Raw genomic sequence first — 24,735 nt, 5'->3', positions numbered from 1 at the left:
GATGTGGGTACTGGTATAAGGTTTTCTAGTCCAAGCTGAGAAATGGATGACAACTGAGAGTTAGTCATGTAGAAGGAATAGTGTGTGTGAAGACCTGAAGGTGCTCATCTCCAGCACAGGTATCAAGGAACTGCCAGCTGCTCCATATGTATGGCTATACTACGTAGCAGAGGCCAAATTATAAAGGCTGTTACAAACACTTAAAATAATTTAGACTTTATCTTAAAAACAAAATATGGTCCCTGAAGGGTATTAAAAAGAACAGTAATGTGTTCTGATTTTGGTTTTAGGAAGATCACCCAAACAATGCAAAACTGGAAATGAATAGCACTGGTGGGAGGAGACCAGTAAGGGTGCCACAGCACAAAACAACTCAGAGAGGAAGATGGCTACAGTAATAAATATGGAAGAAATGGATATATAAGATACAAGATAAAGCTCATAAAACTTTATGAGTGGGTATGGTGGGCTGGGGGTGGAGAGGTTGGAACCAAATTAATACTGACTTGGGCAATTCAATGGATGGTGGTGCCATGACTTTGGAGGTGACTCCAAGGCAGTGACTTTGGAGGTTGAAGGTGGGGAAAAAAGATGAGTTAAGGGTTTGGATTTTGAGTTTTGAGGTACCTGTGAGACATTCAAGTGGAAATGCCCAACACAAAACTAAATATGTAGATCTCAAGCATTAATGAGTCATTTGGGTTGGAAATAAATAAGAGAATTTTGTCACTCAGAAAATACACTAGGAATGGGGAGTCAGAAAGCATAGACTAGCTATCACAGCTATCATAATATACATATGGTACAATACTGTTTCATGTTAGACATGCCATTCAATTTTTGAGAGGTAGCCATATGATGTAAAGTGGACTGTTAGCTGTTGATGTCAAAATTAACAATACTGTATATAGAAAATGTCCACAGATTCATGAATTTGAAATGAATTTAAAAAATAAGGAAAAAATGTCTGTGGGCCCAGAATTGACAAAAGTTCGTAACTTTAGTTTGATTAAAAAGAAAATCTCCAACTGACAGCTACTAATTCAAGGATTAAAGTCTCTTGAGAATAGCTTAACTTTATTTTAATTCTTTCCTGTTTCGTATCACGTTCTGTTCTCCCAAGACATTTTCTCTCATTGCTTTTGGGAAAAGGAGTGTAAAACAGTCTCTCCCCAGAATGGAACATGTGAAAACGTTTTCTTCCATTCTCATATTTGTTCCCCTAGTTTTTCACGTTCGATATTTCCTATGAGTCAAAATTCATAAAATACATACAATAATTTTCTATTTTAACAAGCAAGAAAAAATTTTTTAAAGTTAGTAACTTCCAAAGATTTAAAATACTTAAGTTCAATCCAAGTTCAACTGGACAATGTAATTCAAAAGTAGTGTTACGTCCAAGTAGAAACTGATATGGCCAGTTATGAAATATATCATTAATTCAAGACCAGAATGACCATAGCCCCAAATTAACAATTAAGTCAAATCTAGCTTTAGCCTAACCTTGCATTCACAGACGTTATCAACTAATTGCTATTAATTTTTTTTCTTTTCTTTTCTTTTTTTTTTTTTTTTGAGCAACAGTCTCACTCTGTTGCCCAGGCTGGAGTGCAGTGGTGTGATCTCGGCTCATCACAACCTCCGCCTGCCAGGTTCAAGCAATTCTCCTGCCTCAGCCTCCCAAGTAGCTGGGACTACTAATTTTGTATTTTTACCATGCCTGGCTAATTTTTGTATTTTTAGTAGAGATGGGGTTTCACTATGCTGGCCAGGCTGGTCTCGAATTCCTGACCTCATGCTCCGCCCGCCTCAGCCTCCCAAAGTGCTGGGATTATAGGCGTGAGCCACCGTGCCCAGCCTATTAATTTTCATCTTTTTGCTAGTCATTGTGAATATAAAGGTCCATCACTGAGGGAACTGTTCTAGTAGGGGAGTGAGATATGTAAACAAATAAAGCAATATAGTAAGTGCCATAACAAGGACACACGCAGGTGTTATAAAAGTATAAAATAGGACACACAAATCATCATATGCACACAGCTTAAAAGAAAACAATTTAGCCTGTCCCTAATGTATTTTCACATAAAATTTAGAAATTTCTAGAAATGTCTTTAGTTTACGGGCAAGGAGTTTAAGAGCAAGAGTGTGAAGTATGAAAAGCAAAATGAAAATATGGCTATATTCTTATAAGCATTAAATGCTTAACCTTTCCTTTGTGAATTCACACAAGAAAAAACTTTTTTTTAATATAGAATGCTTTACAAATTTGCGTGTCAATTTTGGGCAGGGGCCATGCTAATATTCTCTGTATCAAGCAACCTTTTTTTTTTTTTGAGACTGAGTCTTGCTCTGTTGCCCAGGTTGGAGTGCAATGGCACTGTCTTGGCTCACTGCGACCTCCGCCTCCTTCAAGCGATCCTCCTGCCTCAGCCTCCTGAATAGCTGGGATTACAGGCACCCGCCACCACACCTGGCTAATTTTTGTATTTTTAGTAGAGACAGGGTTTTGCCATGTTGGCCAGGCTGGTCTCGAACTCCTGACCTCAGGTGATCCACCTGCCTCGGCCTCCCAAAGTGCTGGGATTACAGGCGTGAGCCACCACGTCCGGCCAGCAACCATTTTATTGAAAGAAGAAAAATGGACCTCACCAGAGAGAGAAAAGGATGGGGAGGGGGCTCAGCATCATCAGTTCTTTCCCAGTCCCATTCTTTGACTATAATTTGTGGTACTGCAACATGATTTCTAGTAATGTTTTTCACAAATCAAGAAATCACCCGACAAGAAAGGTATTAATTTGTTCTATTGACAGGCAGTTCAGGCCATTAAGGTTAAGTGAAATGCTTAAGGTTAGAAAGCCAATAAATGGCAGCAAAATAATTTTTAAGTCAATGGACTCTAGATATAATATTTTTATTTTTACTTTTCACTACGAAGTAATTTGGGTGTCTTTTAAAACTTTATTGTATCAATACAAATGATGATGGATGATAATAATGATAGTAATTCAAATAAATAGTGCCATTACTGCTAACAGTGTATCTAACACTTACTGAAAACCTACATGTACAGGCACTAATGTTTCAAGTGTTTTATACGTGTATCAACTCATTGAATCCTTGCATCAACTTCATTAAGGGACATATTATTATTCCTATGTTATAGATGAGGAAACCAGGCAAAGAGAGGTTAGGCAACTCACGCTAGGTCACACAGTATTAAGCAGCAGAGGCAGATCAGATGGTTAAGCTCCAGAGCCCCCTACTCTTAATCTCTGCTTTACAATTAATTTTGCTAAATAATACTGGATACATTTATTAGGAGTATATTAGCCTATAAAAGAATACCATGGAATGGGACATAAACCTTTTGGAAATGTTTAATTTGAAGAATTTTTTTTTTTTTTTTTTTGAGATGGAGTCTTGCTCTGTCACCCAGGCTACAGTGCAGTGGCACGATCTTGGCTGACTGCAACCTCTGCTTCCTGAGTTCAAGCCATTCTCCTGCCTCAGCCTCCCCAGTAGCTGGGATTACAGGCACACACCACCAAGCCCAGCTAATCTTTGTATTTTCAGTACAGACGGGGCTTCACCACGTTGGCCAGGCTGGTCTCGAACTTCTGACCTCGTGATCCACCTGCCTCGGCCTCCCAAAGTGCTGGGATTACAGGCATGAGCCACCGTGCCTGGCCCAGGAATTAAAAAATAAATAAAATAATACTTTTCCATGTCATATTTTATTCAAATATAGAAAAATACCACAATATTAAATCAGATCCTTTATTTTATTAATAGGTAGCTCCTCAGATGTTTTAGTATTGTAAATAGTAATATGTGGAGACAGTATAGCACAATGACTAAGAATACAGGCTCAAAAAAAACTGGCTCTTGGTTACATTCCTGGCTTAGTAGCCACCCTGTTATCTTGCATAAGTACCTTAGCCTCTTTAACTTAAGCTCCTCAACTGATTTTCAGTTCATCTATAAAATGGAGATAATCATGGTGCCTACCTTATAAAATTATTGTGAAGATTAAGTAAGATTGATAATACTTAACAGTACCTGGCAGAGATGACCTCTCAACGTTAGCTATCATCATAATTGAGATGTGATACTGAAAGTTACCAAGGTCCACTCAAAATATATTTCAAATTCCACCTGGAGGCTTAAAAAAAATTATCCAATTTCATCTTCTAAAAACTCTATGAGGTAGAAATAATGATTTCTATTACAAAATATTACCCATGACAGGTATTTAGAATGGTTCTAGAAGCTTAGAAGATAATGTTAAATCCACAAATGCCAAGTGCTGACCACAGATAAAAATGAATACTGTTCCCTTTAAAGTATCAGTAGTCATTTGCAGAGGCTATAAAACTATTCCAACAATCCTGCCAGTTTCAAAGTATGTGTCACATTAATTCTTTCTGAATTATAAAAGTATGTTCACTTAGAAAATATGAATATAGAAAAACACACAAAAGAGAAAACAGTTACTTAACATCTCAGTTTAAGAATATTTTTTTTTTTTCTTTTTTTTTTTTTTTTTGAGACGGAGTCTCGCTCTGTCGCCCAGGCTGGAGTGCAGTGGCGCACTCTCGGCTCACTGCAAGCTCTGCCTCCCGTGTTCAAGTGATTCTCCTGCCTCAGCCTCCCGAGTAGCTGGGACTACAGGTGCATGCCACCACGCCCGGCTAATTTTTGTGTATTTTTAGTAGAGATGGGGTTTCACTGTGTTAGCCAGGATGGTCTCCATCTCCTGACCTCGTGATCCGTCCGCCTCGGCCTCCCAAAGTGCTGGGATTACAGGCGTGAGACACCAAAGAATATGCTCAAAGAAGATTCTTTGAGCAATGTTTTAAACAAATTATATAATTTGAGACACTACATACTGCTTGGTATCTTTCTTTTTCATTGTTATTACATCATGAGTATGAAATAAGTTCATGATGCATGTCATAAAATTTTTTCTGAAACACAGTTTTCAATGGCTACAGGATATCAGTGTCCCATAATTTATTTAATCAGTCCCGTGTTATTAAAGTTTACTTAACTAGTCCCCTGTTATTAAGGTTTTCTGCCTTGGCCATAGTTGTGAACTCTTTTCAATCATGACAAATTTACCCTTTAGAATAAATATGATTTTTGACATTAACTCACTCAGAATCAAATGACTTACCAAGCCAAGACATATAATAGTTGACATTAAAGTACTTATTATAAAGCAGTTTGAGCATCAACATACATTTTCTCATTTGTTATAACCACCCTATGAGATTGATACTATTATTCCCATTTTACAAATGTGGATGATGAAGTTTAGGAGAGATTAACTTTCTGGAAGTCAAACAGTAAGTGGCAGGGCTGAGATTTGATTCAGAAACCCAGTCTTAATTTCGGTTCTGTCTGGCTTCCCTAATAATGGTAATAACAAAATCAACAACACAACCAGTAACACCAGCCAACAACAATAATAATGAGCAGTTAACATTTATTAACACATCAGGCACTGTAATAATTAATTTATTCCTATAAAGGAAAACCTAGTTGTTATTAGTCCAACTTGCCAATTCTGTCCCCAGGACTTTTTTTTTTTTTTTTTTTGAGACGGAGTCTCGCTCTGTCGCCCAGGCTGGAGTGCAGTGGCGCACTCTCGGCTCACTGCAAGCTCACGCCATTCTCCTGCCTCAGCCTCCGACTAGCTGGAACTACAGGCGCCTGCCATCACGCCCAGCTAATTTTTTGTATTTTTAGTAGAGACGGGGTTTCACTGTGGTCTCGATCTCCTGACCTCGTGATCCGCCCGCCTCGGCCTCCCAAAGTGCTGGGATAACAAGCATGAGCCACCGCGCCCGGCTGACTTTTTTTTTTTTTTTAAACCTACCTATCTATACCTTTATTCACTGTGGTCCTACTGCTTAGAACACCCCTCTCTTTCCTCTCTACTTAGTGTTTACTGTTCAGTCAAATCTCATGTTCTCTATTAAAGTTTTCCACAACTTTCCCATCTTAGACTTATTTGTAATTACAACTTGTAAAAAGTCAAGTCAAATATAGAGTATTGGAAAGAAAACTATGAATACTGGGGGTAAAGTGAATAAAATAAAAATAAATAAATAAATAATAGAAAACTGTACCTAGCTGTATGACTGGACAAGTCAATTAACCTCTCTAGAATTCAATTCTTTGCCTGCAAAATGAGAAGGACAAAGTAGATCAGCAGTTCTCAAAGCATAAATTAATTAGAATTATGTGGAAGTTTGGTTAAAACAGATTGCTGGGCTCCACCTCTGTAATTTCTGATTTAGAAAATTAGGGAGGAATGAGAATTTGCAAAGCTAACACATTCCCAGGGATGCTGATGGTGGTGGACCACTGTGGTAGGCCAGGATCACGCTTTGAGAACCATGGGAGTCAAAGAAAAGTCTTTGAATGCCAAGGTAAAAGAACTGATCTTTATTCTGTTTGTTTTTTTTTTTTAGTGGAAAAATTTCAATTGTTGTTGTAACACTCATCAAAACTTTTATTAAGAGATGGCTTTGGCAGCAATGTGCATATAAGAAACTAAGGCACAATAAAAAAGACTCCTTCAATGCCAGCAGTAAATTAGAAAAAGGCCTGGATTAGGGTGGCGGTAGTAAGAATAGGAACAAAACAAAATAAAAACCGAAAAACATTACAGCTCAGTCACTCACCCTGCTAATGTTTTTGCCATTATCCACAGCAAAGTTGTATATATATATATATATATATATATATATATATATATACATACACATACACACACACACTCCTAATAGCTATAAAACAGAACATGAAATCAGGAATCACTTTCTAGAATTGTGAGATCACTATATCATTTTTAGGGATTTAGTGTTCAAGTTACTTTCTTAGTACATTTCAATTTCCAATGTTTAAAAATAAAAATTTGGGGGAAAATGACAGACTGGGTAGACTCACTTTTTTTTGTTTTTGTTTTTGAGACAGGGTCTCACTTTGTCGCCCAGGATAGACTGCAGTGGTGTGATCACAGCTCACTGCAGCCTCGACTTCTGGAGCTCAAGTGATCCTCCCACACCTCAGCCTCCTTAAGTAGCTGGGACCAAAGGCGCACGTTTGTTTTTTGTAGAGATGGGGCCTCACCATGTTCCCAGGCTTGTAGGTAGACTCATTTTATCTCCAAGACTATTTAATGTAATTAGTAAGAAAATAAAAATATATAAACCCCTACAACAAAGAAAACAGGATGGACACCATCAGTGTACATAAGAAATTTCAACAGATTTCTGGAACACACAAAAGTAAACGAACGTGGCCAGGTGCAGTGGCTCACGCTTGTAATCCCAGCACTTTGGGAGGCCAGAGTGGGCTGATCACCTGATGTCAGGAGTTCGAGACCAGCCTGACCAACATGGTGAAAACCCATCTTTACTAAAAATACAAAATCAGCTGGATGTGGTGGTGCATGCCTATAATCCCAGCTACTTGGGAGGCTGAGGCAGAAGAACTGCTTGAACCCGGGAGGGCGGAGGTTGCAGTGAGCCGAGATTGCGCCACTGCACTCCAGCCTGGGCAACAAGAGTGAAACTCCATCTCAAAAAAAAAAAAAAAAAGGAATGTTGCCTGGTGAAGCAAAGCAGAAAAAGCTACATTGCCTGGTAAAATACAGATGAGCCTACAACAGAAGACAGAGATATCAAGTTCCTTCAAAACCTGAGCAAAAGCCAGGCATGGGAGTGAACACTTGTAGTTCCAGCTACTCAGGAGGCTGAGGCAGGAGGATCACTTGAGCCTAAGAGTTCGAGGCTGCAGTATGCTATCACTGCATTATGCACTCCAAGCCTAGGCAACCAAGTGGACTCCCGTCTCTAAAGACGAAAAACAAACAAAAACCTCAGAGAAGCTTTCAACTCGGAAAATGCAAGTACAACAAAGGACACAGTGATATGTGGATCTCAAAACAAGCCAAATCTCCTTATCAAACCACCAAACAAGCATAAAGGTAGATTAAATAAATTGCCAGACACACAGAGACTTATAAAGTTAATCTTCTCCACAATCTTTCTTAAGAAATTACCTGAAGACATATTTCAGCAAAACTAAGGAGGAAACACCAAAAGAGGAAGACACGGTATGCAGCAATTAATGAACTATCTTAGGAAAGCAACAAAGAGAAGGAATCCCATGATAAAGGGTATAAAATAGGTCCAAAGAAACCAGTATACATTGGAAGAGGGCTCTGGGAATGAAATGTCCTTGAAAAAAAGTTATAGATTAGATAGTAGGGAACTTGGAAAAACTTGAGGACATAAAAGGCCGTAAGTGGTATGTAAAAAAGAATCCATCAAAACAGCTAGAAATAATCTTTTGAGTGGCCTACGGACAGTAGTATCAGTTAGTGGAGAATGAAACATAATTTTAGCACATATTCAGCACTACAGAGATAAAATGTCCATATTCGTAAGGTGAACATTTACTTTTTAACTTCAACAATCAACCTACATATAAATCAATGAAGAAAACTTCACTAACAATAGGATAATTATGTTATCAACTGTGATAATGAAAATGTAGAACTGAAACAGCACAGTGTCAAAGGCAAGAACCATGAATGTCATAATGCAAAGGAGGGAGTCTAGATATTATCCAAGTTGAAGAAACATAAAATTAAGCTTTAAGTATATGATTTAAGGCTATACTGGGATGAGTTGGATGGTAAGAATGTTGTATGTAGACCATTACAGCAGAAATCAATAGACAATGTTTAAATGTGATAGTGGGATAAACTCTGAGCAGCCAATATAGATATTACACTATTTATGCACAGAAACTCATCTGCTTTACTCAAAGTTCACCACTCAGGATCTTTACTTTGCACACAATTGTTTTAATTAGGGCACCAGATTCCCAAGCCTGCATACCTAACAGTGCATGTGGATTTATTAGAGATTACAAAATCAGTATATAAATTGCCCCATAAACAAACAAGATGCTATTTGTTTGGAGAGAAAAGATATACACAGCCATGAATGAGCAAAAAGGTTATTTTTTTTTTTTTAAATCAGCAGAGACAGGGTTTGTTTTGTTGCCCAGGCTGGTCTCAAACTCTTGGCTTCAAGTGATCCTCCTGCCTCAGCCTCCCAAAGTGTTGGGATTATGGTCGTGAGCCACCATACCTGGCCAGTAATTTTATGGTCTCATACAGACATATATATAACTATACTATATATACAACCAGATCATGTGAGACAAGACTACAAATATAAAATAAGATGCTGTATCTGCAGTACAACTGATCTACATAGAAGCTTAGAAAATCAATAAAAATAATCATGGGGGGTAGATTTCATAGCAGGGATAGGGTTGTGGTTTAGGGGTAATATAAGGACAGACCATGAAAGATGAAAAACTACATGTTCAGAGAGAAGGGACATTAACAAATGCGCAAAGCTAACTCAGGAGCTTTGTCACAAGAAGCCATAGTAAACTAGAGAAGGAAGTCTTCAGGAACTCAAAGTCATTGAATGAATATACAAAACTGGCAGACGCAGGACTACAGAAATATTTTTTAGGCAAGCCTGTTTCTTACCACCAAAATTACAAGATAGCCTTTGCAGCTGGAAATACAAGAATCATAAGGGAGATGCAGCAGACTTTTAAAAATCGCCATTATTTTGTGCTTTATATGGGCAAATATATATATATATACACACACACACATACATATATTTCAAACCTTTACCAAAGTAGATGAAATATCGCATTAAAGAACAGCAGATGGCGCCAAAATATCTTTTTTAAAAAATCATTGCCTTGGGTCACTATAAAAGAGCGTAAACTAGAAAAAAAAATACAAATTATCCAAGTTTTCTTTTTTTTTCTTTGAGGCGGAGTCTTACTCTGTCACTCAGGCTGGAGTGCAGTGGCGCGATCTCAGTTCACTGCAACCTCCGCCTCCCAAGTTCAAGCAATTATCCCTGCCTCCCCCTCTCAAATAGCTGGGATTACAGGAATCTGCCACCATGCCTGGCTAATTTTCGTATTTTTAGTATTGACAGGGTTTCGCCATGTTGGCCAGGCTGGTCTTGAGCTCCTGACCTCAGGTGGTCCACCCACCTCGGCCTCCCAAAGTGCTGGGATTACAGGCATGAGCCACTGTGCTCGGCCCAATTATCCAAGTTTTCATGTAGTAAATCTACAGACTGATGTCAATAACAATGTTCTAAAGCATGTTCTAAAGCATGAGTACTTAATGAAAAACATAATACAGGCCTGGCGTGGTGGCTCACGCCTGTAATCCCAGCACTTTGGGAGGACGAGGTGGGCAGATCACCTCAAGTCAGGAGCTCGAGACCAACCTGGCCATCATGGTGTATCCCCGTCTCTACTAAAAATACAAAAATTAGCCGGGCATGGTAGCACATGCCTGTAATCCCAGCTATTCAGGAGGCTGAGGCAGGAGAATCCCTTGAACCTGGGAGGCAGAGGTTGCAGTGAGCTGAAATCGTGCCATTGCTCTCCAGCCTGGGCAACAGAGTGAGACTCTGTCTCAAAGGAAAGGAAAGGAAAGGAACGGAAAGGAAAAGGGAAAGGGAAAGGAAAAGGAAAAGGAAAAGGAAAAGGAAAGGAAAGGAACGGAACGGAACGGAAAGGAGCGGAACGGAATGGAAAGGAAAGGAAAGGAAAAAGAAAAACATAATACAAATGCAAAACCTGAACTGACTTATCTAGAAAAAGGGTCGGGCGCAGTGGCTCATGCCTGTAATCCCAGCACTTTGGGAGGCCAAGATGGTGCGATCACGAGGTCAGGAGTTCATGACCAGGTCAACATGGTGAAACCCCGTCTGTACTAAAAATAGAAAAAATAGCTGGGTATGGTGGCACGCGCCTGTAATCCCAGCTACTCAGGAGGCTGAGCCAGGAGAATTGCTTGAACCCGGGAGGCAGAGGTTGCAGTGAGCAGAGATCGCGCCACTGCACTCCAGCCTGGGCGACTGAGCCAGACTCTGTATCAAAAAAAAAAAAAGAAAAGAAAAAGTATTAATAGCTAGAAAATTAAAGGAATTCATATCAACATTTACTTCAACTCTTAATGGCACTAACAGAACTGATGAGCAATACGGGTAATTTAAAGCCACTCTTCAGAGATACGTATTTCCTTTCTTAATTCTAGGATGCGATGTATAAGCAGAAACACTACAATAAAATGTACCCAACTAATCTGAAGATCATCCAGAGTTCAAAATATTAAAATACAAAAATAAAAAATGAAAAAAATTAAGGATTTAGGGAACTTGTGCCAAAGTCAATGGTTCACTTTTATCATGATATCGGAGTTAAGACTGAATTGAATTTCAGATGTCTTGGAGGATTTTTTTAAAAAAGATTAAACTAATTTCACCAATTGGTGCTGTGAAGAGAGGTGGGGAAAAACTTGGCAAAGATTTAAAAGTAACAGGCTCCAGATGATTTACATACATACACAAAAAGAGTACATTTTCATAAATGGATGAGACCTCAAGAAAGATTCTCTTCCAATCCCTTGTATACAAATAGCTGAAGCTTTACTCTTGTCTTTCTTATTTGTAGCCCTCAAAGTGTTTTCACAGTTACGCTTTCAAGGTAGCCGGGGGTTTACACCCTTCAAGCACTGAAACAGAATTTTAACTTTAATCATTTTGATTAAAAATATTTTCAAAGCCAATTATGTTGTCTTTTAAGACAAGAATATTCTTAAAATAATATTAATACTTTCTTATTATAAGATAATCATTAGGATCATGAAATAGTCTCTTATTTTGTGCTAGGATGAGACCTGAGATTCTGAGGCCCCATGTATCAGTACAAAGCCATTTTCTAGAATCAGTTATCCTAAATGCTTAGCTTGAGATTCTCATGAAAAGTTCATAGACTTTTCCTCCCTTTCTTGCTGTCATGTTGCTGTTTCTAGCTGTCCATAGCCTAACTATAAAATCCTCTCTTCTCTGATAAACCGATAAAATAAGCTTACTAGACATGTCTGTTTTTAAAGTAAGAGTAAACATGCACTAAATGAGAGCTTAAGAGATTTTTTTCCAAGAAAGAATATGGGTTTTAGAACTATGCTATGCTGCTCAGAAGTCTTTATTGCTTCTGTTTCTTAGTGTTAAATGAAACTGCTGGGCACTTTATTCCAAATAGTTAAAACTACTCATTTTTATCACTGTGCCTTGACTAGCTAACTCATTTGCCAGAGAGCACACAACCCCAGAGAGAGAATCTCCAACAGCCAGGGCATGAGAAATTGGCTATATTTCACATGGCTGGCTAATAAATGTAAACAACAATTATGAATCTAAGTTTTCAATCCTTAGCCTTAAGAATTATTTTACCCTGGATTTTTTTTTTTTTTTTGGAGACAGAGTCTTGCTCTGCCGCCCAGAATGGAGCGCAGTGGCACAATCTCGGCCCACTGCAACCTCCACCTCCCGGGTTCAAACAATTCTCCTGCCTTAGCATCCCAAGTAGCTACTTGGACTACAGGCGCATGCCACCAGGCCCAGCTAATTGTTTGTCTTTTAGTAGAGACAGGGTTTCACCGTGTTGCCCAGGCTGGTCTCGAACTGCTGAACTCAGAAAATCCGCCTGCCTCGGCCTCCCAAAGTGCTAGGATTACATGTGTGAGCCACCGCGCCCAGCCTACCCTGGGTTATTAACTAAGGCTAATCAAAACTTTTCCCTGCAGGAGAGAGAGAGAAAGAAAGTCAAACCAAACAGTCACACAGAATAACTGTGTTCCACTGGAAAATAGGAAAAAAAAAAAAAAAATTAGTTGTTTTCCCCTATTTCTTTTTTTTTTTTTTAAGACGGAGTTTCACTCTTGTTGCCCAGGCTGGAGTGCAATGGCACAATCTCGGCTCGCCACAACCTCCACCTCCCGGGTTCAAGTGATTCTCCTGCCTCAGCCTCTGGAGTAGCCGGGTTTGTATTTTTAGTAAAGTCACTACGCCCAGCTAAGTTTGTATTTTTAGTAGAGATGGGGCTTCTCCATGTTGGTTACGCTGGTTTCGAACTCCCAACCTCAGGTGATCCACCCGCCGCGGCCTCCCAAAGTGCTGGAATTACAGGCATGAACCACCACGTCTGGCCTTCCCCTATTTTTAAGTCTTAAACTGGGAAGTGTAGCCGTCCTCAAACTTAGTTGTACACTGAATCACTTATGTATCTTGTAAAAACATATACATCCACACTTCCTATGGAGTAGATATTGTAATTGACTTCATAATATTCATTCTGTCTCATATGAATAGTCTGACTTTTTTTTTTTTTTTTTTGAGACAAGATCTTGCTCTTTTGCTTAGGCTGAAGTGCAGTGGCACAATCATGGCTCACTGCAGCCTCGATCTCCTGGGCTCAAGCGATCCTTCCACCTCAGCCTCCCAAGTAGCTGAGCCCACAGGTGCATACCACCATTCCCAGCTAATTAAAAAAATTTTTTTTGGAGAGATGGTGTCTTGCTGTATTGCCCTGACTGGTCTTGAATTTCTGGGCTCAAGCAATCCTCCCATCTCAGCCTCCTAAAGTGCTGGGATTACAGAAGTGAACCACAGCACCCAGCCCATTTATGGTGACTCCATACCCTAGGATTGACAGGTCCAAGCCAATGTGGCCCAATGAGACACAAGAAGTTAACTTGCTTGGTTTTGGCTTCTGGGAAAGAGACATCCTTCTCTCTTTCCTCCTGATAGATACAAACAAGGATCACGGATGCATTATTTATAGAAGGCAGCCATCCTAGGTCCTTAAGGAGAACTAACCTAAGGCCCGTGTGGGCACAATGAATAGGGCACAGCTAAGACAACAGCAGAAAATCAAAGACAAAACTTCTTGTCATGTAGGGTTATGTTTTGTTTTGTTTTTTTTCTTGAGATAGAATCTTGCTCTGTTTCTGTTGCCCCAGGCTGGAGTGCAGTGGCACAATCTGAGCTCACTATGACCTCTGCCTCCCAGGTTCAGGCGATTCTCCTGCCACAGCCTCCCGAGTGGCTGGGATTACGGGCGCATGCTACCATGCCTGGCTAATTTTTTTTATTTTTTACTTTTAGTAGAGATGGGGTTTCACCATGTTGGCCAGGCTGGTCTCAAACTCTTGACCTCAAGTGATCCGCCTGTTTCGGCCTCCCAAAGTGCTGGGACTACAGAGGTGTGAGCCATCGTGCCTGGCCAGTTTTCTTATAGTTTAAGTCAATTTAAATCAGATTTAAGTTACATCCAAAAGCATCTTGAAATTTGAAAAAGCTCCACTGTTCAAGATACATAACCAGGGTTGAAAGCCATTGGACTAGAGCAGTAATAGCCTGAAATTCAAAAGAAATTAAACAAAGGGAGGTGATATGAAGAACTGGAAAGGAAAATGAAAATAAGAATCAAAATCTAATCTGTGGGGCAAACTTGTTTTTTTTTTTTTTAGAGATAATGTCTTGCTATGTTGCCCAGACTGGTCTTGCACTCCTGGGCTCAAACAATCCTCCTGCTTCAGCCTTCCAGAGCAGTTAGGAATATTGTGCCACCACGCTTGGCTAAAAGGGCAAATGTTTAATCATAAAAATGTAGGTGCAAATCTCAAAATATGCACAATGTATAATTCTTTCTCTGGATCATCTTTTAGCAGTGATTATCACAGTACAAGCACATAAATGCTGTATAATAACTGTAACAAATCTAAGAACCATTAGCCCAAAGACTTACAGCAGCTTCAAAAATGTTTTCAGCCAGGCATGGTGGCTCACACCTGTAATCCCAGCACTTTAGGAGGCTGAGGCGGACGGATCACCTGAGGTCAGGTGTTTGAGACCAGCCTGGCCAACATGGTGAAACCGCATCTCTACTAAAAGTACAAAAATTAGCTGGGCATTGTGGCGTATGCTTGTAATCCCAGCTACTTGGGAGGCTAAGGCAGGAGAATCGCTTGAACCCTGGAAGCGGAGGTTGCAGTGAGCCGAGATCGTGCCATCACACTCCAGCCTGGGTGACAAGCGTAAAACTGTGTCTCAAAAAAAAAAACAAAAACACCATACAGACACAAAACAAAACGAAACAAGTTTTCCCCTTGCCTTCATATTTATTTCAATATAGAAAATAAAACCAAAACGTTGTTAGGTTACCTCAACATATAGTAGTCTCAAGTTAAAAATGCTATAGGAGAGCTAATGAGCTCATTATTAAATTAGAATTCTATTGACACTTTCTTGTTAGGAATAATCACTAGTTGATTTTATAAAAGATATTCTGCTTTCAGGCCAACAGAGAAACAGAATTAAATAAAAGTATACTTTAATTTCTGCAAGAGCTCTTAAACAGCTCATTTACATGGCTCTGAAACAACCCAGCTAAAGAAAACTTCAGTGAAATCTATAATCAAATCATAAGGGCATTAGTTTAATAAACTCTTCTTTAAAGAAAGGGTCTACAGACAGCTCCTAATTTATGAAGTACCTAAATAAAAGTGGTAACTTTATTTCAAAAGTTTCCCCTAGTTCTCACTAGACCTAATATTTTGGGGTTATGGCATAACAATTTTTCAAGGAATTGGTTAAATCTGAAGAAATACAGCATCCTCCTCTAGAACACAAAGGCCGGGTACGGTGGCTCATGCCTATAATCCCTGCCTGAGGTGGGCAGATCACTTGAAGTCAGGAGTTTGAGACCAGCCTGGCCAACACGGTGGAACCACGTCTCTACTAAAAATATAAAAATAAGCTGGGTATAGTGGCACATGCCTGTAATCCCAGTTAATTGGGAGGTTGAGGCAGGAGAATCGCTTGAACCCTGGAGGTGGAGGTTGCAGTGAGTGCCAATGCACTCCAGCCTGGGAGACAGAGTGAGACTCTGTCTCCAAAAAAAAAACCGCATAAAGATAAATCAATAAATCTAAAGCTGGATTTAGGGTGTTGCTATTTTAGACAAAATGATAGTCAACTTACAATACGGCATATGTGCTGGAATTTTTAATTTATTTCCATTAAAAAGCTGGTAATTTGGTCATGTTTACAAAGGCATGTGACTTCAATGATCTTCACAGTTATAAGACTAACATAACTATGGCAGTTAAACAGAATCCCTCCTAATTAAATGTTCCTATTCATTAAATAAAAAAAGCATTTATTAAGTACTCATGGTATTTCATGAGAAACCATATAAAGATAATGAAAGAGACAGAAACTACCGTTGAACAACTCATAATTAAAGACAGGAATTGGCTGGGTGTGGTGGCTCACACCTGTAATCCCAGCACTTTGGGAGGCCAGGGCAGGCAGATCACCTGAGGTCAGGAACTCGAGATCAGCCTGGCCAACATGGCAAAACCCCATCTCTACTAAACATACAAAATTAGCCAGGTGTGGTGGTGCATGCCTGTAATCTCAGCTACTTGGGAGGCTGAGGCAGGAGAATTGCTTGAACCTGGGAGGCAGAGGTTGCAGTGAGCCAAGATCTCACCACTGCACTCCAGGCTGGATGACAAGAGTGAAACTCCATCTCAAATAAAAAAATTTAAAAAAAAGACAAAAATAAACAAGAATCTAGATTAAATAATGGTAAATAAGAGCCTAGATTTAATAAATTATTTATGTTATAAACAAACAATAGAGGCTTCTGTCAAGATGAATAGAAGTCCACAGAGGTCATGTAAATCACTAACTTACTCACTAGGGCAATGACACATCTATGAATTAGGTATTTTCACCCACATCAAGTGATAGAATTGAAAAGGAGCAAAGCCTTGAAATTTAGTTCTACTAAATGAATCAACATGTATTATAATAGTCTATTTGTTACGTGAGACAAGAACAACACTCTTTCCTCATTTATTTGCCAACAATACTTAAAGTAAAATATTAGTGTAACACTCGACAAGACTTTCATTCTATGTGTACAAACAAAACACCTGGGCACTCGTTAGTTTAAACCTATTTATAGAGTAAAATTTTCTTAAACTAAAAATTTCCTGAACTGTTTCCTGTTTCCACAGGAATTAAGAGAGTTGTGTTAATTGTAGATACATATGAACCACAGTGTCTGGCAGGTAATAAATGCTCAATAAATACCTATCAATAAACAAACTGAAGCAGAACCTGATTGTATCTTTGTGACAGAAACTGCTATCACCCCAAATCTATTCACCCCTTCTGTGATAGAACCCAGATTTTAACCTGTGCAGATGAACATCTTGAATAAAGCTCACATTTCTCAGCTGCTCTTATTACTGAGTTGGCCATCTGACTAGGTTTTGGCCAATGGGATACATGGCCAATGGGTATACATGTGTCCTGTATGACTTCTGAGATACGTTCTAAAAGAAAGGAAGGCGGCCCTTCTTCACCCTTTCTGCTTCCTGCTAGGAAGAATGTTGGAGAGTGAACAAATAGTCTGAACCATAAAAGCTGTGTTTACTAGTCTGAACCATAAAAGCTGTGTTTACGGATTGCAGAGTAGTAAATAAAACAGGGGCCTAGGCCCCTAATGTCACAGTGGAGCCTTCATACCAACTCTAGATGCTTACCTGTAGACTTTCATCACAACAGAGAGGAATAAACTTCTATCTTGTTAAACAACTGTTGTTTTGGGTTTCCTGTCACTCTGGCAGATCTAATTTTAATTAATAGTCATACAAAGTAAAAACTCTCTCTACATTTGTGTAAAAATCTTAAATAAATTTAAGACACTGGTGGAAACAACATGGGATATTATTGGAGTTAACAGAATGTGTTCAAATACCACCCCCAATACTTAGCTATATGATTGTGGGCAGACACTTGGCCTCATTGAGCCTCAGTTTCCACATGGGTAAAATGACAGAAAAATATTTACTTCTGAGAACCACTGTGAGGATTAAATATGATAAAGGGGGAAAGAAGGAAGCAAAGGAAAAACAAATAATCAGCAAAGATACTTTTAAAAATATTAGCTGGGGTCAGGTACAGTGGCTCATGCCTATAATCCCAGCACGTTGGGAGGCTGAGGCAGGAAGAATCACCTGTGGCCGGGAGTTCAAGACCAATCTGGGCAACATAGCAAGACTCCCATCTCTACCGAAAAAAAATTGGCTGGGCATGGTGGCACACAGCTGTAGCAGCTACTTGACAGCCTGAAGCAGGAGGAACTCCTGAGCCCAGGAGTTTGAGGCTGCAGTGACCTAGGATCTTGCCACTGCACTCCAGCCTGGACAAGTCAGACCTCTTCTGCCTAAAAAAAAAAAAAAAAAAAAAAAAGCGGGAAAGGGAGATAAAAATGATTCAAAACCCCAAAATGATGTGGAAAGCAGGTAATTCAAATATACTCTATCTCATCTTTTATAACATACATCTACAAAATGAGGGTGTTGTGTTACATGGTATCTAAAGGTTCTTCCAGCACTAAAAAACTGCATCCCAAAATTATGTGTTCTGTTGCACATATCTACGCTAGCAAGTTTTTTTTTTCTTTTGAGATGGAGTCTCACTCTGTCACCAGGCTGCAGTACAGTGGCGTGATCTAAGCTCACTGCAAACTCCGCCTCTCAGGTTCAAGCGATTCTCCTGCCTCAGCCTCCCAAGTAGCTAGGATTACAGGCGCGCCACCATGACCAGCTAATGTCTATATTTTTAGTAGAGATGGGGTTTCACCATGTTGGCCAGGATGGTCTCAATCTCCTGACCTCGTGATCCGCCCACCTCGGCCTCCCAAAGTGCTGGGATTACAGGCGCGAGCTACTGCACCCGGCCTATGCTAGCAAGTTTTCCTAAAACCTTTCAGCTCCATGTCACTTTGAGAAAAAATACCCACCCTCCAAACATACTTTGATAACAGCCAGGATTCTCCATGATGAGTCTTGATCATCTTCAGACTACTTTTAAGTATGTAACACTGTTCTGACTCTGCGAGATGTTTTGTGTTCTCTGGCATCTTTTATATGTACTCAAAAACAGAGTTGCAATATCTAAGAATTAAGGCCCGCTGATGATACTCACAACTTATAGATAAGCCACCTGAAAACGAAAAATCCAATTGCTCCCAGGTTCCAGATTTTGTCTAACATTGCTTCATTTAATTAATTGCTTTAATTACTTAATATCATTATTCTCTCTTCTCTTTATTGGTACAGTGTAGTATCAGTCAGATACGTTAGTTTAAGCTGCAGTAACAAATCCCCAAAATCTCCAGTCTAGCTTAAAACAACAAAGATTTATTTGTTGTTCACTTTACATGTTTATCATGAGTTAGTGAAGAGCTCTGCTCCATAGAATCATCCTCCACTGGAACTCAGCTTATGGAGCAGCTATTCTTTTGAAACACTGCTAGTTGCAGCAGCAGAAATAAAAGAGAGTTCTGGAAGTTCTCTTACTGGCAATTAAATGATTGGCCTGGAAGTGACACACCAACTTCCATTCACAACTCTTTGGTCAGAACTGTTCACACGGCCCAATGACAAAGGAGTCAGGAAGCGCCAGATGGAGGAGAGCCAAAAATAATTACTAAGCAGTATAAATGATTACTCTAAGTCCCAGTCTAATGACACATATGAAAAAGGTTAAATGTTTTTAGTGATATAGATTTGAGAAATTATTAATTCTAATGGTCATTTGATCACTTAAGAACATCAGGACCTTAAGCTTCACTGAATTCACAAACATAAACTTCCAGATTCCAGGGGAATCTATATCAAATGCCTGGAGTAAGTCAATAAAGAACTGACACACATTATCTGCATATTGTTATCTATGTAGACATGGATACATACATACATACATATTCTCCTAAAGACATAGTACATTTCCAGGGAAATAGAGATGACAATGTCAGCCCAAATTTGAGGCTATAAAAAAAACCCATTAATTCATCCCATGTTAGTTTCTCATGTCCAATAATTAGAAACAACAATTTTTTTTAAGTCTCTGAATATGGGCCAAATAGTTAGCAAGGGTCATATACTTAAATGCCTGAAGATCACAGGCAAAGAGAGTGAGTGAAGTAAAACATTAATATCAGAGGATGCAGAAAACTGAAGAACTTATGGCCCACACAATCCTTACCCAGTGCAAATCCCTGGACAACTATCGCCATGTTAGAATTCAAGCCACTGTTACTGGATGGTCCGAAAGGTATAAAGAAGCTGGAAATCCAGCTATTCAGGAGGCTGAGGCAGGAGAATCACTTGAACCTGGGAGGCGGACGTTGCAGTGAGCCGAGATCGCGCCACTGCACTACAGCCTGGGGGATAGAGCAAGACTCTGCCTCCAAAAAAAAAAAAAAAAAAAAAAAGCTGGGAATCAAGACTATGTGAAATCTCTGGAAGCTTTCATGTTCTTCTCATTATTCCTGGGTACCCTGAAATTTCACAATATGCCACAGTGTGGGCCTTTTAACATTCACTGTCATGAATGCTTGGTGGGCCCTTCCAATTGCAAATTCATGTACTTTATTTTTGAGAAATTTTCTTGAAATATTTGTTTGAATTACTTCTCAATTTTTTATTTCTGGAACTCCTAATATTTGAGAGTTGGACCTCTCAGACTGACAGCTCTCTACTTTAATCGGCCTACATTACATATTTTTGTTTTAAAATTCCAGTTCCCCAACCATTGTTGTCATTGCCCAGTAGGCTCATAAACAAAGTGGCCATAGTGGCAGGAATGGAGGTTATACCTGGGCTTAGCAACAGGGACTTCTACTTGCCAAGGTTGATTTGGCTATGGCTGCTGTTGAGTGTCCAATGTGGTAGCAGCAGAGGCCAGTACTTAGCCCCCAATATAGTACCATTTCCTGGGGTGATCAGCCAGGTACCTAGTGGCAGGTGGATTACACTGGACCATTTCCATCATGAAAAAGGCAGCATTTGTTCTCACTGGCATAAACACTTCACAGCAAATGAAAGGCAGCAATGGGCCCATGTTCATGGAATTCACTGGTCTTACCCTGTTCCCAGCATCCTGAAGCAGCTGGCTTCATAGAACAAAGAAATGGCCTTTTGAAGATTCAGTTACAACGTTAGCTAGGTGGCAACACTTTGTAGGGTTGAGCCAAAGTTCTACAGGAGACTGTGTGTTCTGAATCAGTGTCCTATATACAGTGTTATTTCTTCCACGGCCAGAATTCACAGGTCCAGGAAACAAACGGTGGAAATAGGAGTGACACCACTTATTACCCATAGTAACTCACTAACGAAATTTCTGCTTCTTGTCTCTGTGAGCTTATGCTCTGCTGGCCTAAAAGTTTTAGTTCTAGGCTTTTATCAAGAGACACAATAATGATTTCACTGGAAGTTAAGATGGCCACCTGGCCATTTTGGACTCCTTATACCTTTGAATCAACAGGCAAAGAAGGGTGTTATTGTGCTGGCTGGAGTGACCGATCTTGACAACCAAGGGGTAACTAACTGCTACTCTACAACGAAGGAACGGAAAAGTTATGTCTGAAATACAGGAGATCCCCTAAGGCGACTCTCTTAGCAGTACCATGCCCTGTAATCAAATGCAATGGAAAACTACAACAACCCAATTCAGGTGGGACTACTAATGGCCCAGATACATCAGGAATGAAGGTTTGGGTTACCTAACCAGGTAAAGATCCATGGCCAGATGAAGTACTTGCTGAAGGCAAAAAGAGTACAGAATGGGTAGTGGTAGTTATAAAGAAGGTAGTTATAAATACCACATAGTATGTAAGTTATAGGATTTCAAGAAGAGCAAATCCCACCCAAGTGTTTTGCATCCTTTTTTGGGGCAAGGGTTAGTACACTTTTGGTCATAAACAGGATAGTCATATCCTATTAGGTAGAAGTATGACCTGGCTAATTGTTTTATTTTTAGTAGAGACAGGGGCTTCATCATGTTGGCCAGGCTAGTCTTGAACTCCTGACCTCAGGTGATCCACCCACCTTGGCCTCCCAAAGTGCTGGGATTATAGGAGTGAGCCACCATGCCTGGCCAAGATTAAAATTTAAATTGGTGAACTCTGAGTAAGCTGACTGCCTCCCATGTGGGTGGGCTTTATCCAGTCAGTGGAAGATCTGAATAAAACACAAAGATAGGCCTCTCCAAGCAAGAAGGAACTCTCCAGTCAACTGCCTTTGGTGTTCATCTGTACCGTCAGCTCTCCTGAGTGTCTCTCTCTCTCTCTCTGTCTAGGAACATAGCCTATTGAGTTCTGCTTCTCCGGAGAACCCTAATACACATGGATTTTTAAATTAGTGTTATTGCTACTTACCATCTCATTCTGCTTCTTATGTTTTCTGCTCTGTACTATACATAAATCTAAAGGGTTGCTTCTGATTGCTACATAAATAGTCTCTGTGGGTGGGCTGAACTGTGCCTCTTAAAATGGTACTATGTCCTAATCCCTGATACCTGTGAACGTGGCCATATTTGGAAATAGGGTCTTTGAAAATCCAAGTTAAGGTGAGGTCTTTAGGGTGGTCCTAATTCAATAGGACTAGTGTCCTTATAAAAAAAGGAAAGTGCCAATGTGAAGACAAACACAGAGGGAGAATGCTATGTGACAAGAGGCAGAGACTGAAGTGATGCAGCCGCAAACCAAGGAATACCAAGGATTAACAGCTACCACCATAATCTACAAACAGGCAAGGAAAGATTCTACGCAGATTCTCAAAGAAGCATGGTGCTGCTGCTACCTTGATTTTAAACAGAAATGTAAGAGAATAAATTTCTGTTGTTTAAAGTTCCCAGCGTGTGGCAGTTTGATATGGTAGCACTAGAAAAGCTAGTATGAGCACTCACAAATTTTACTTATCTACATTCAGACTGGTATGTGGAACACACAGGCTGTCCCCAACTTCCTGCCACTACAAATAATATGGCAATGAATACCCATGTACATATCCCTTTATGAAACTCTTACAAATACTCTGAGATGTCTAAAAATGAAATACTGGATCACAGGACATGCATATACTTACTACTAGTTGAGCTCCAGAATGGCTGCAGAGTCTACACTCACTAACACTTGGCATTATCCTCCGCAGGGGTTTTAGAAAGTCCACAAATGCTTTGATACTCCTCTCCGTAAGTATTGGTTGAGCTTAGTGACTTGCTTCTAAGGAACAGGAAGTGGTGATAGTATGCAATTTGGAAGAGTAGGTGATAAAAGACACAGTAGCTACCTGCTTGCTCTCTTGGATTACTTGCTCTGGACAAAGCCACGTGCCTTATCACCAGAAGACGCTTTATGAATCCACTCAAGCAGCCCTGTGGATAGGCCCAGGCAACAGAAAATTGAGACCTTCTGCAAACAATTAGCAAGAAACTGAAACCTTTTGCCAACAGCTACGTGAATGAGACATCCTGAAAGCACATACTCCAGCCCCAGTCAATCCTTCAAATGACTATAGCCCTGGCCGACGGTTTGACTGCAACCTAATGAGACTTTGATAAAGATGTTAAATTTGGGCGTAATCTGTCATGAAAGATAACTAAATGCATTCATTCAGTTTTCTGGTTTTTCTTCCCCTCAAACTAATAGGTATAAAATGAGATTTCATTTTAATTTACATTTTTTCTGACAACTAATTATTTGAACATGTCTTCATAGGTTTATTAGCTTTGAGGTTCGTCCCATAAACCGCTTACTTAGAACCTTTGTGTATTTTTATATTAGGGTGGCTATCTTTTTCCTTTTGATTTCCAGGAGTTCCTTGAATCCTGTAGATGTTAAATCCCTTGTTAGATTTCACATTTTGAAAACATCTTTTCCCATTCTATCATGACGTCCCTTCAATGCACGGAACTCTTTAATTCTGATATAAACAAATTCATTCCACTTTTTGACACGAGCCATGTGCTTTTAAAGTTCTGTAAACAGTCTTTTCCCACTACTGCGGATAATCTGTCAACATTTCTATATGTCCCACATTTCATATATATTTTAATGTTTTTAATTTACAAGAGCTCATTTTTGTTCTTTGATGCTCCTTATTTATAACCTCCAGTTCCGACTTCACAAATAACAGTAGCTTCTTTTATCCCTCTGAATCTTAGTTTCTTTCACGTTTTCTTCTTCCTGCACCATTTCTGCTGCTTCCAAGTTACTTCCATCTTTCTGCTCTGCCTTCCATCTTTCCTGTTGTAAGTTTACCTCAATTGTCTGGTAATCCCCAGCTATCCATAAATATATTAGAGGTAAGGCACAAAATGCTGTTTAGAAATTCTGTGTGAGGTTTTAACTGGTAGGATTTAGTGTAGAGCTGCTGTTCTCAAAAAGTGTAGTCTGGGAATTCCCGGCAGTCATCAAGGGATGGCTTTCGGAAAGTATTAAAGTCAAAACTATTTTCATTATTGTATTATTTGTGTGTCTGAGACAGAGTTTCGCTCTTGTTGCACAGGCTGCACTGCAATGGTGCAATCTTGGCTCACTGCAACCTCTGCCCCCCAGGTTCAAGCAATTCTCTGCCTCAGCCTCCCCAGCAGCTGGGACTACAGGCGTGTGCCACCATGTCCGGCTAATTTTTGTATTTTTAGTAGAGACAGGGTTTCACCATGTTGGCCAGGGTGGTCTAAAACTCCTGACCTTACGTGATCCGCCTGCCTCGGCATCCCAAAGTGCTGGGATTACAGGCGTGAGCCACCATGCCTGGCCTTATTTTCATGATTAATAGACATTAAGACATTGTATTTTTTTGCATACTTTCTTACAAGTACACAGTAGAGTTTTTCCAAGGCCACATACATAACATGGGATACCACGACAGCCCAAATGCAGAAGCAGATA

At 39.7% G+C, this 24,735-nt stretch overlaps 1 protein-coding gene and 1 non-coding gene across 4 annotated transcripts in view; both read right to left on the bottom strand.

Annotated features, from left to right (window-relative positions):
- Positions 1 to 24,735, bottom strand: part of FBXO11 (F-box protein 11) — a 101,182-nt gene that overhangs the window by 41,941 nt on the left and 34,506 nt on the right. The window lies entirely within an intron of this gene.
- Positions 2,243 to 2,347, bottom strand: LOC129463295 (U6 spliceosomal RNA). Its single transcript, XR_008651092.1, has one exon. It is a non-coding gene; the product is annotated as a U6 spliceosomal RNA (small nuclear RNA).

The sequence above is a fragment of the Symphalangus syndactylus genome, chromosome 14, assembly GCF_028878055.3.
Source record: "Symphalangus syndactylus isolate Jambi chromosome 14, NHGRI_mSymSyn1-v2.1_pri, whole genome shotgun sequence".
Taxonomy (NCBI): Eukaryota; Metazoa; Chordata; class Mammalia; order Primates; family Hylobatidae; genus Symphalangus; species Symphalangus syndactylus.
Note: the sequence above shows the minus strand (reverse complement) of the source record. Positions and strands in the feature narration are given on the sequence as shown.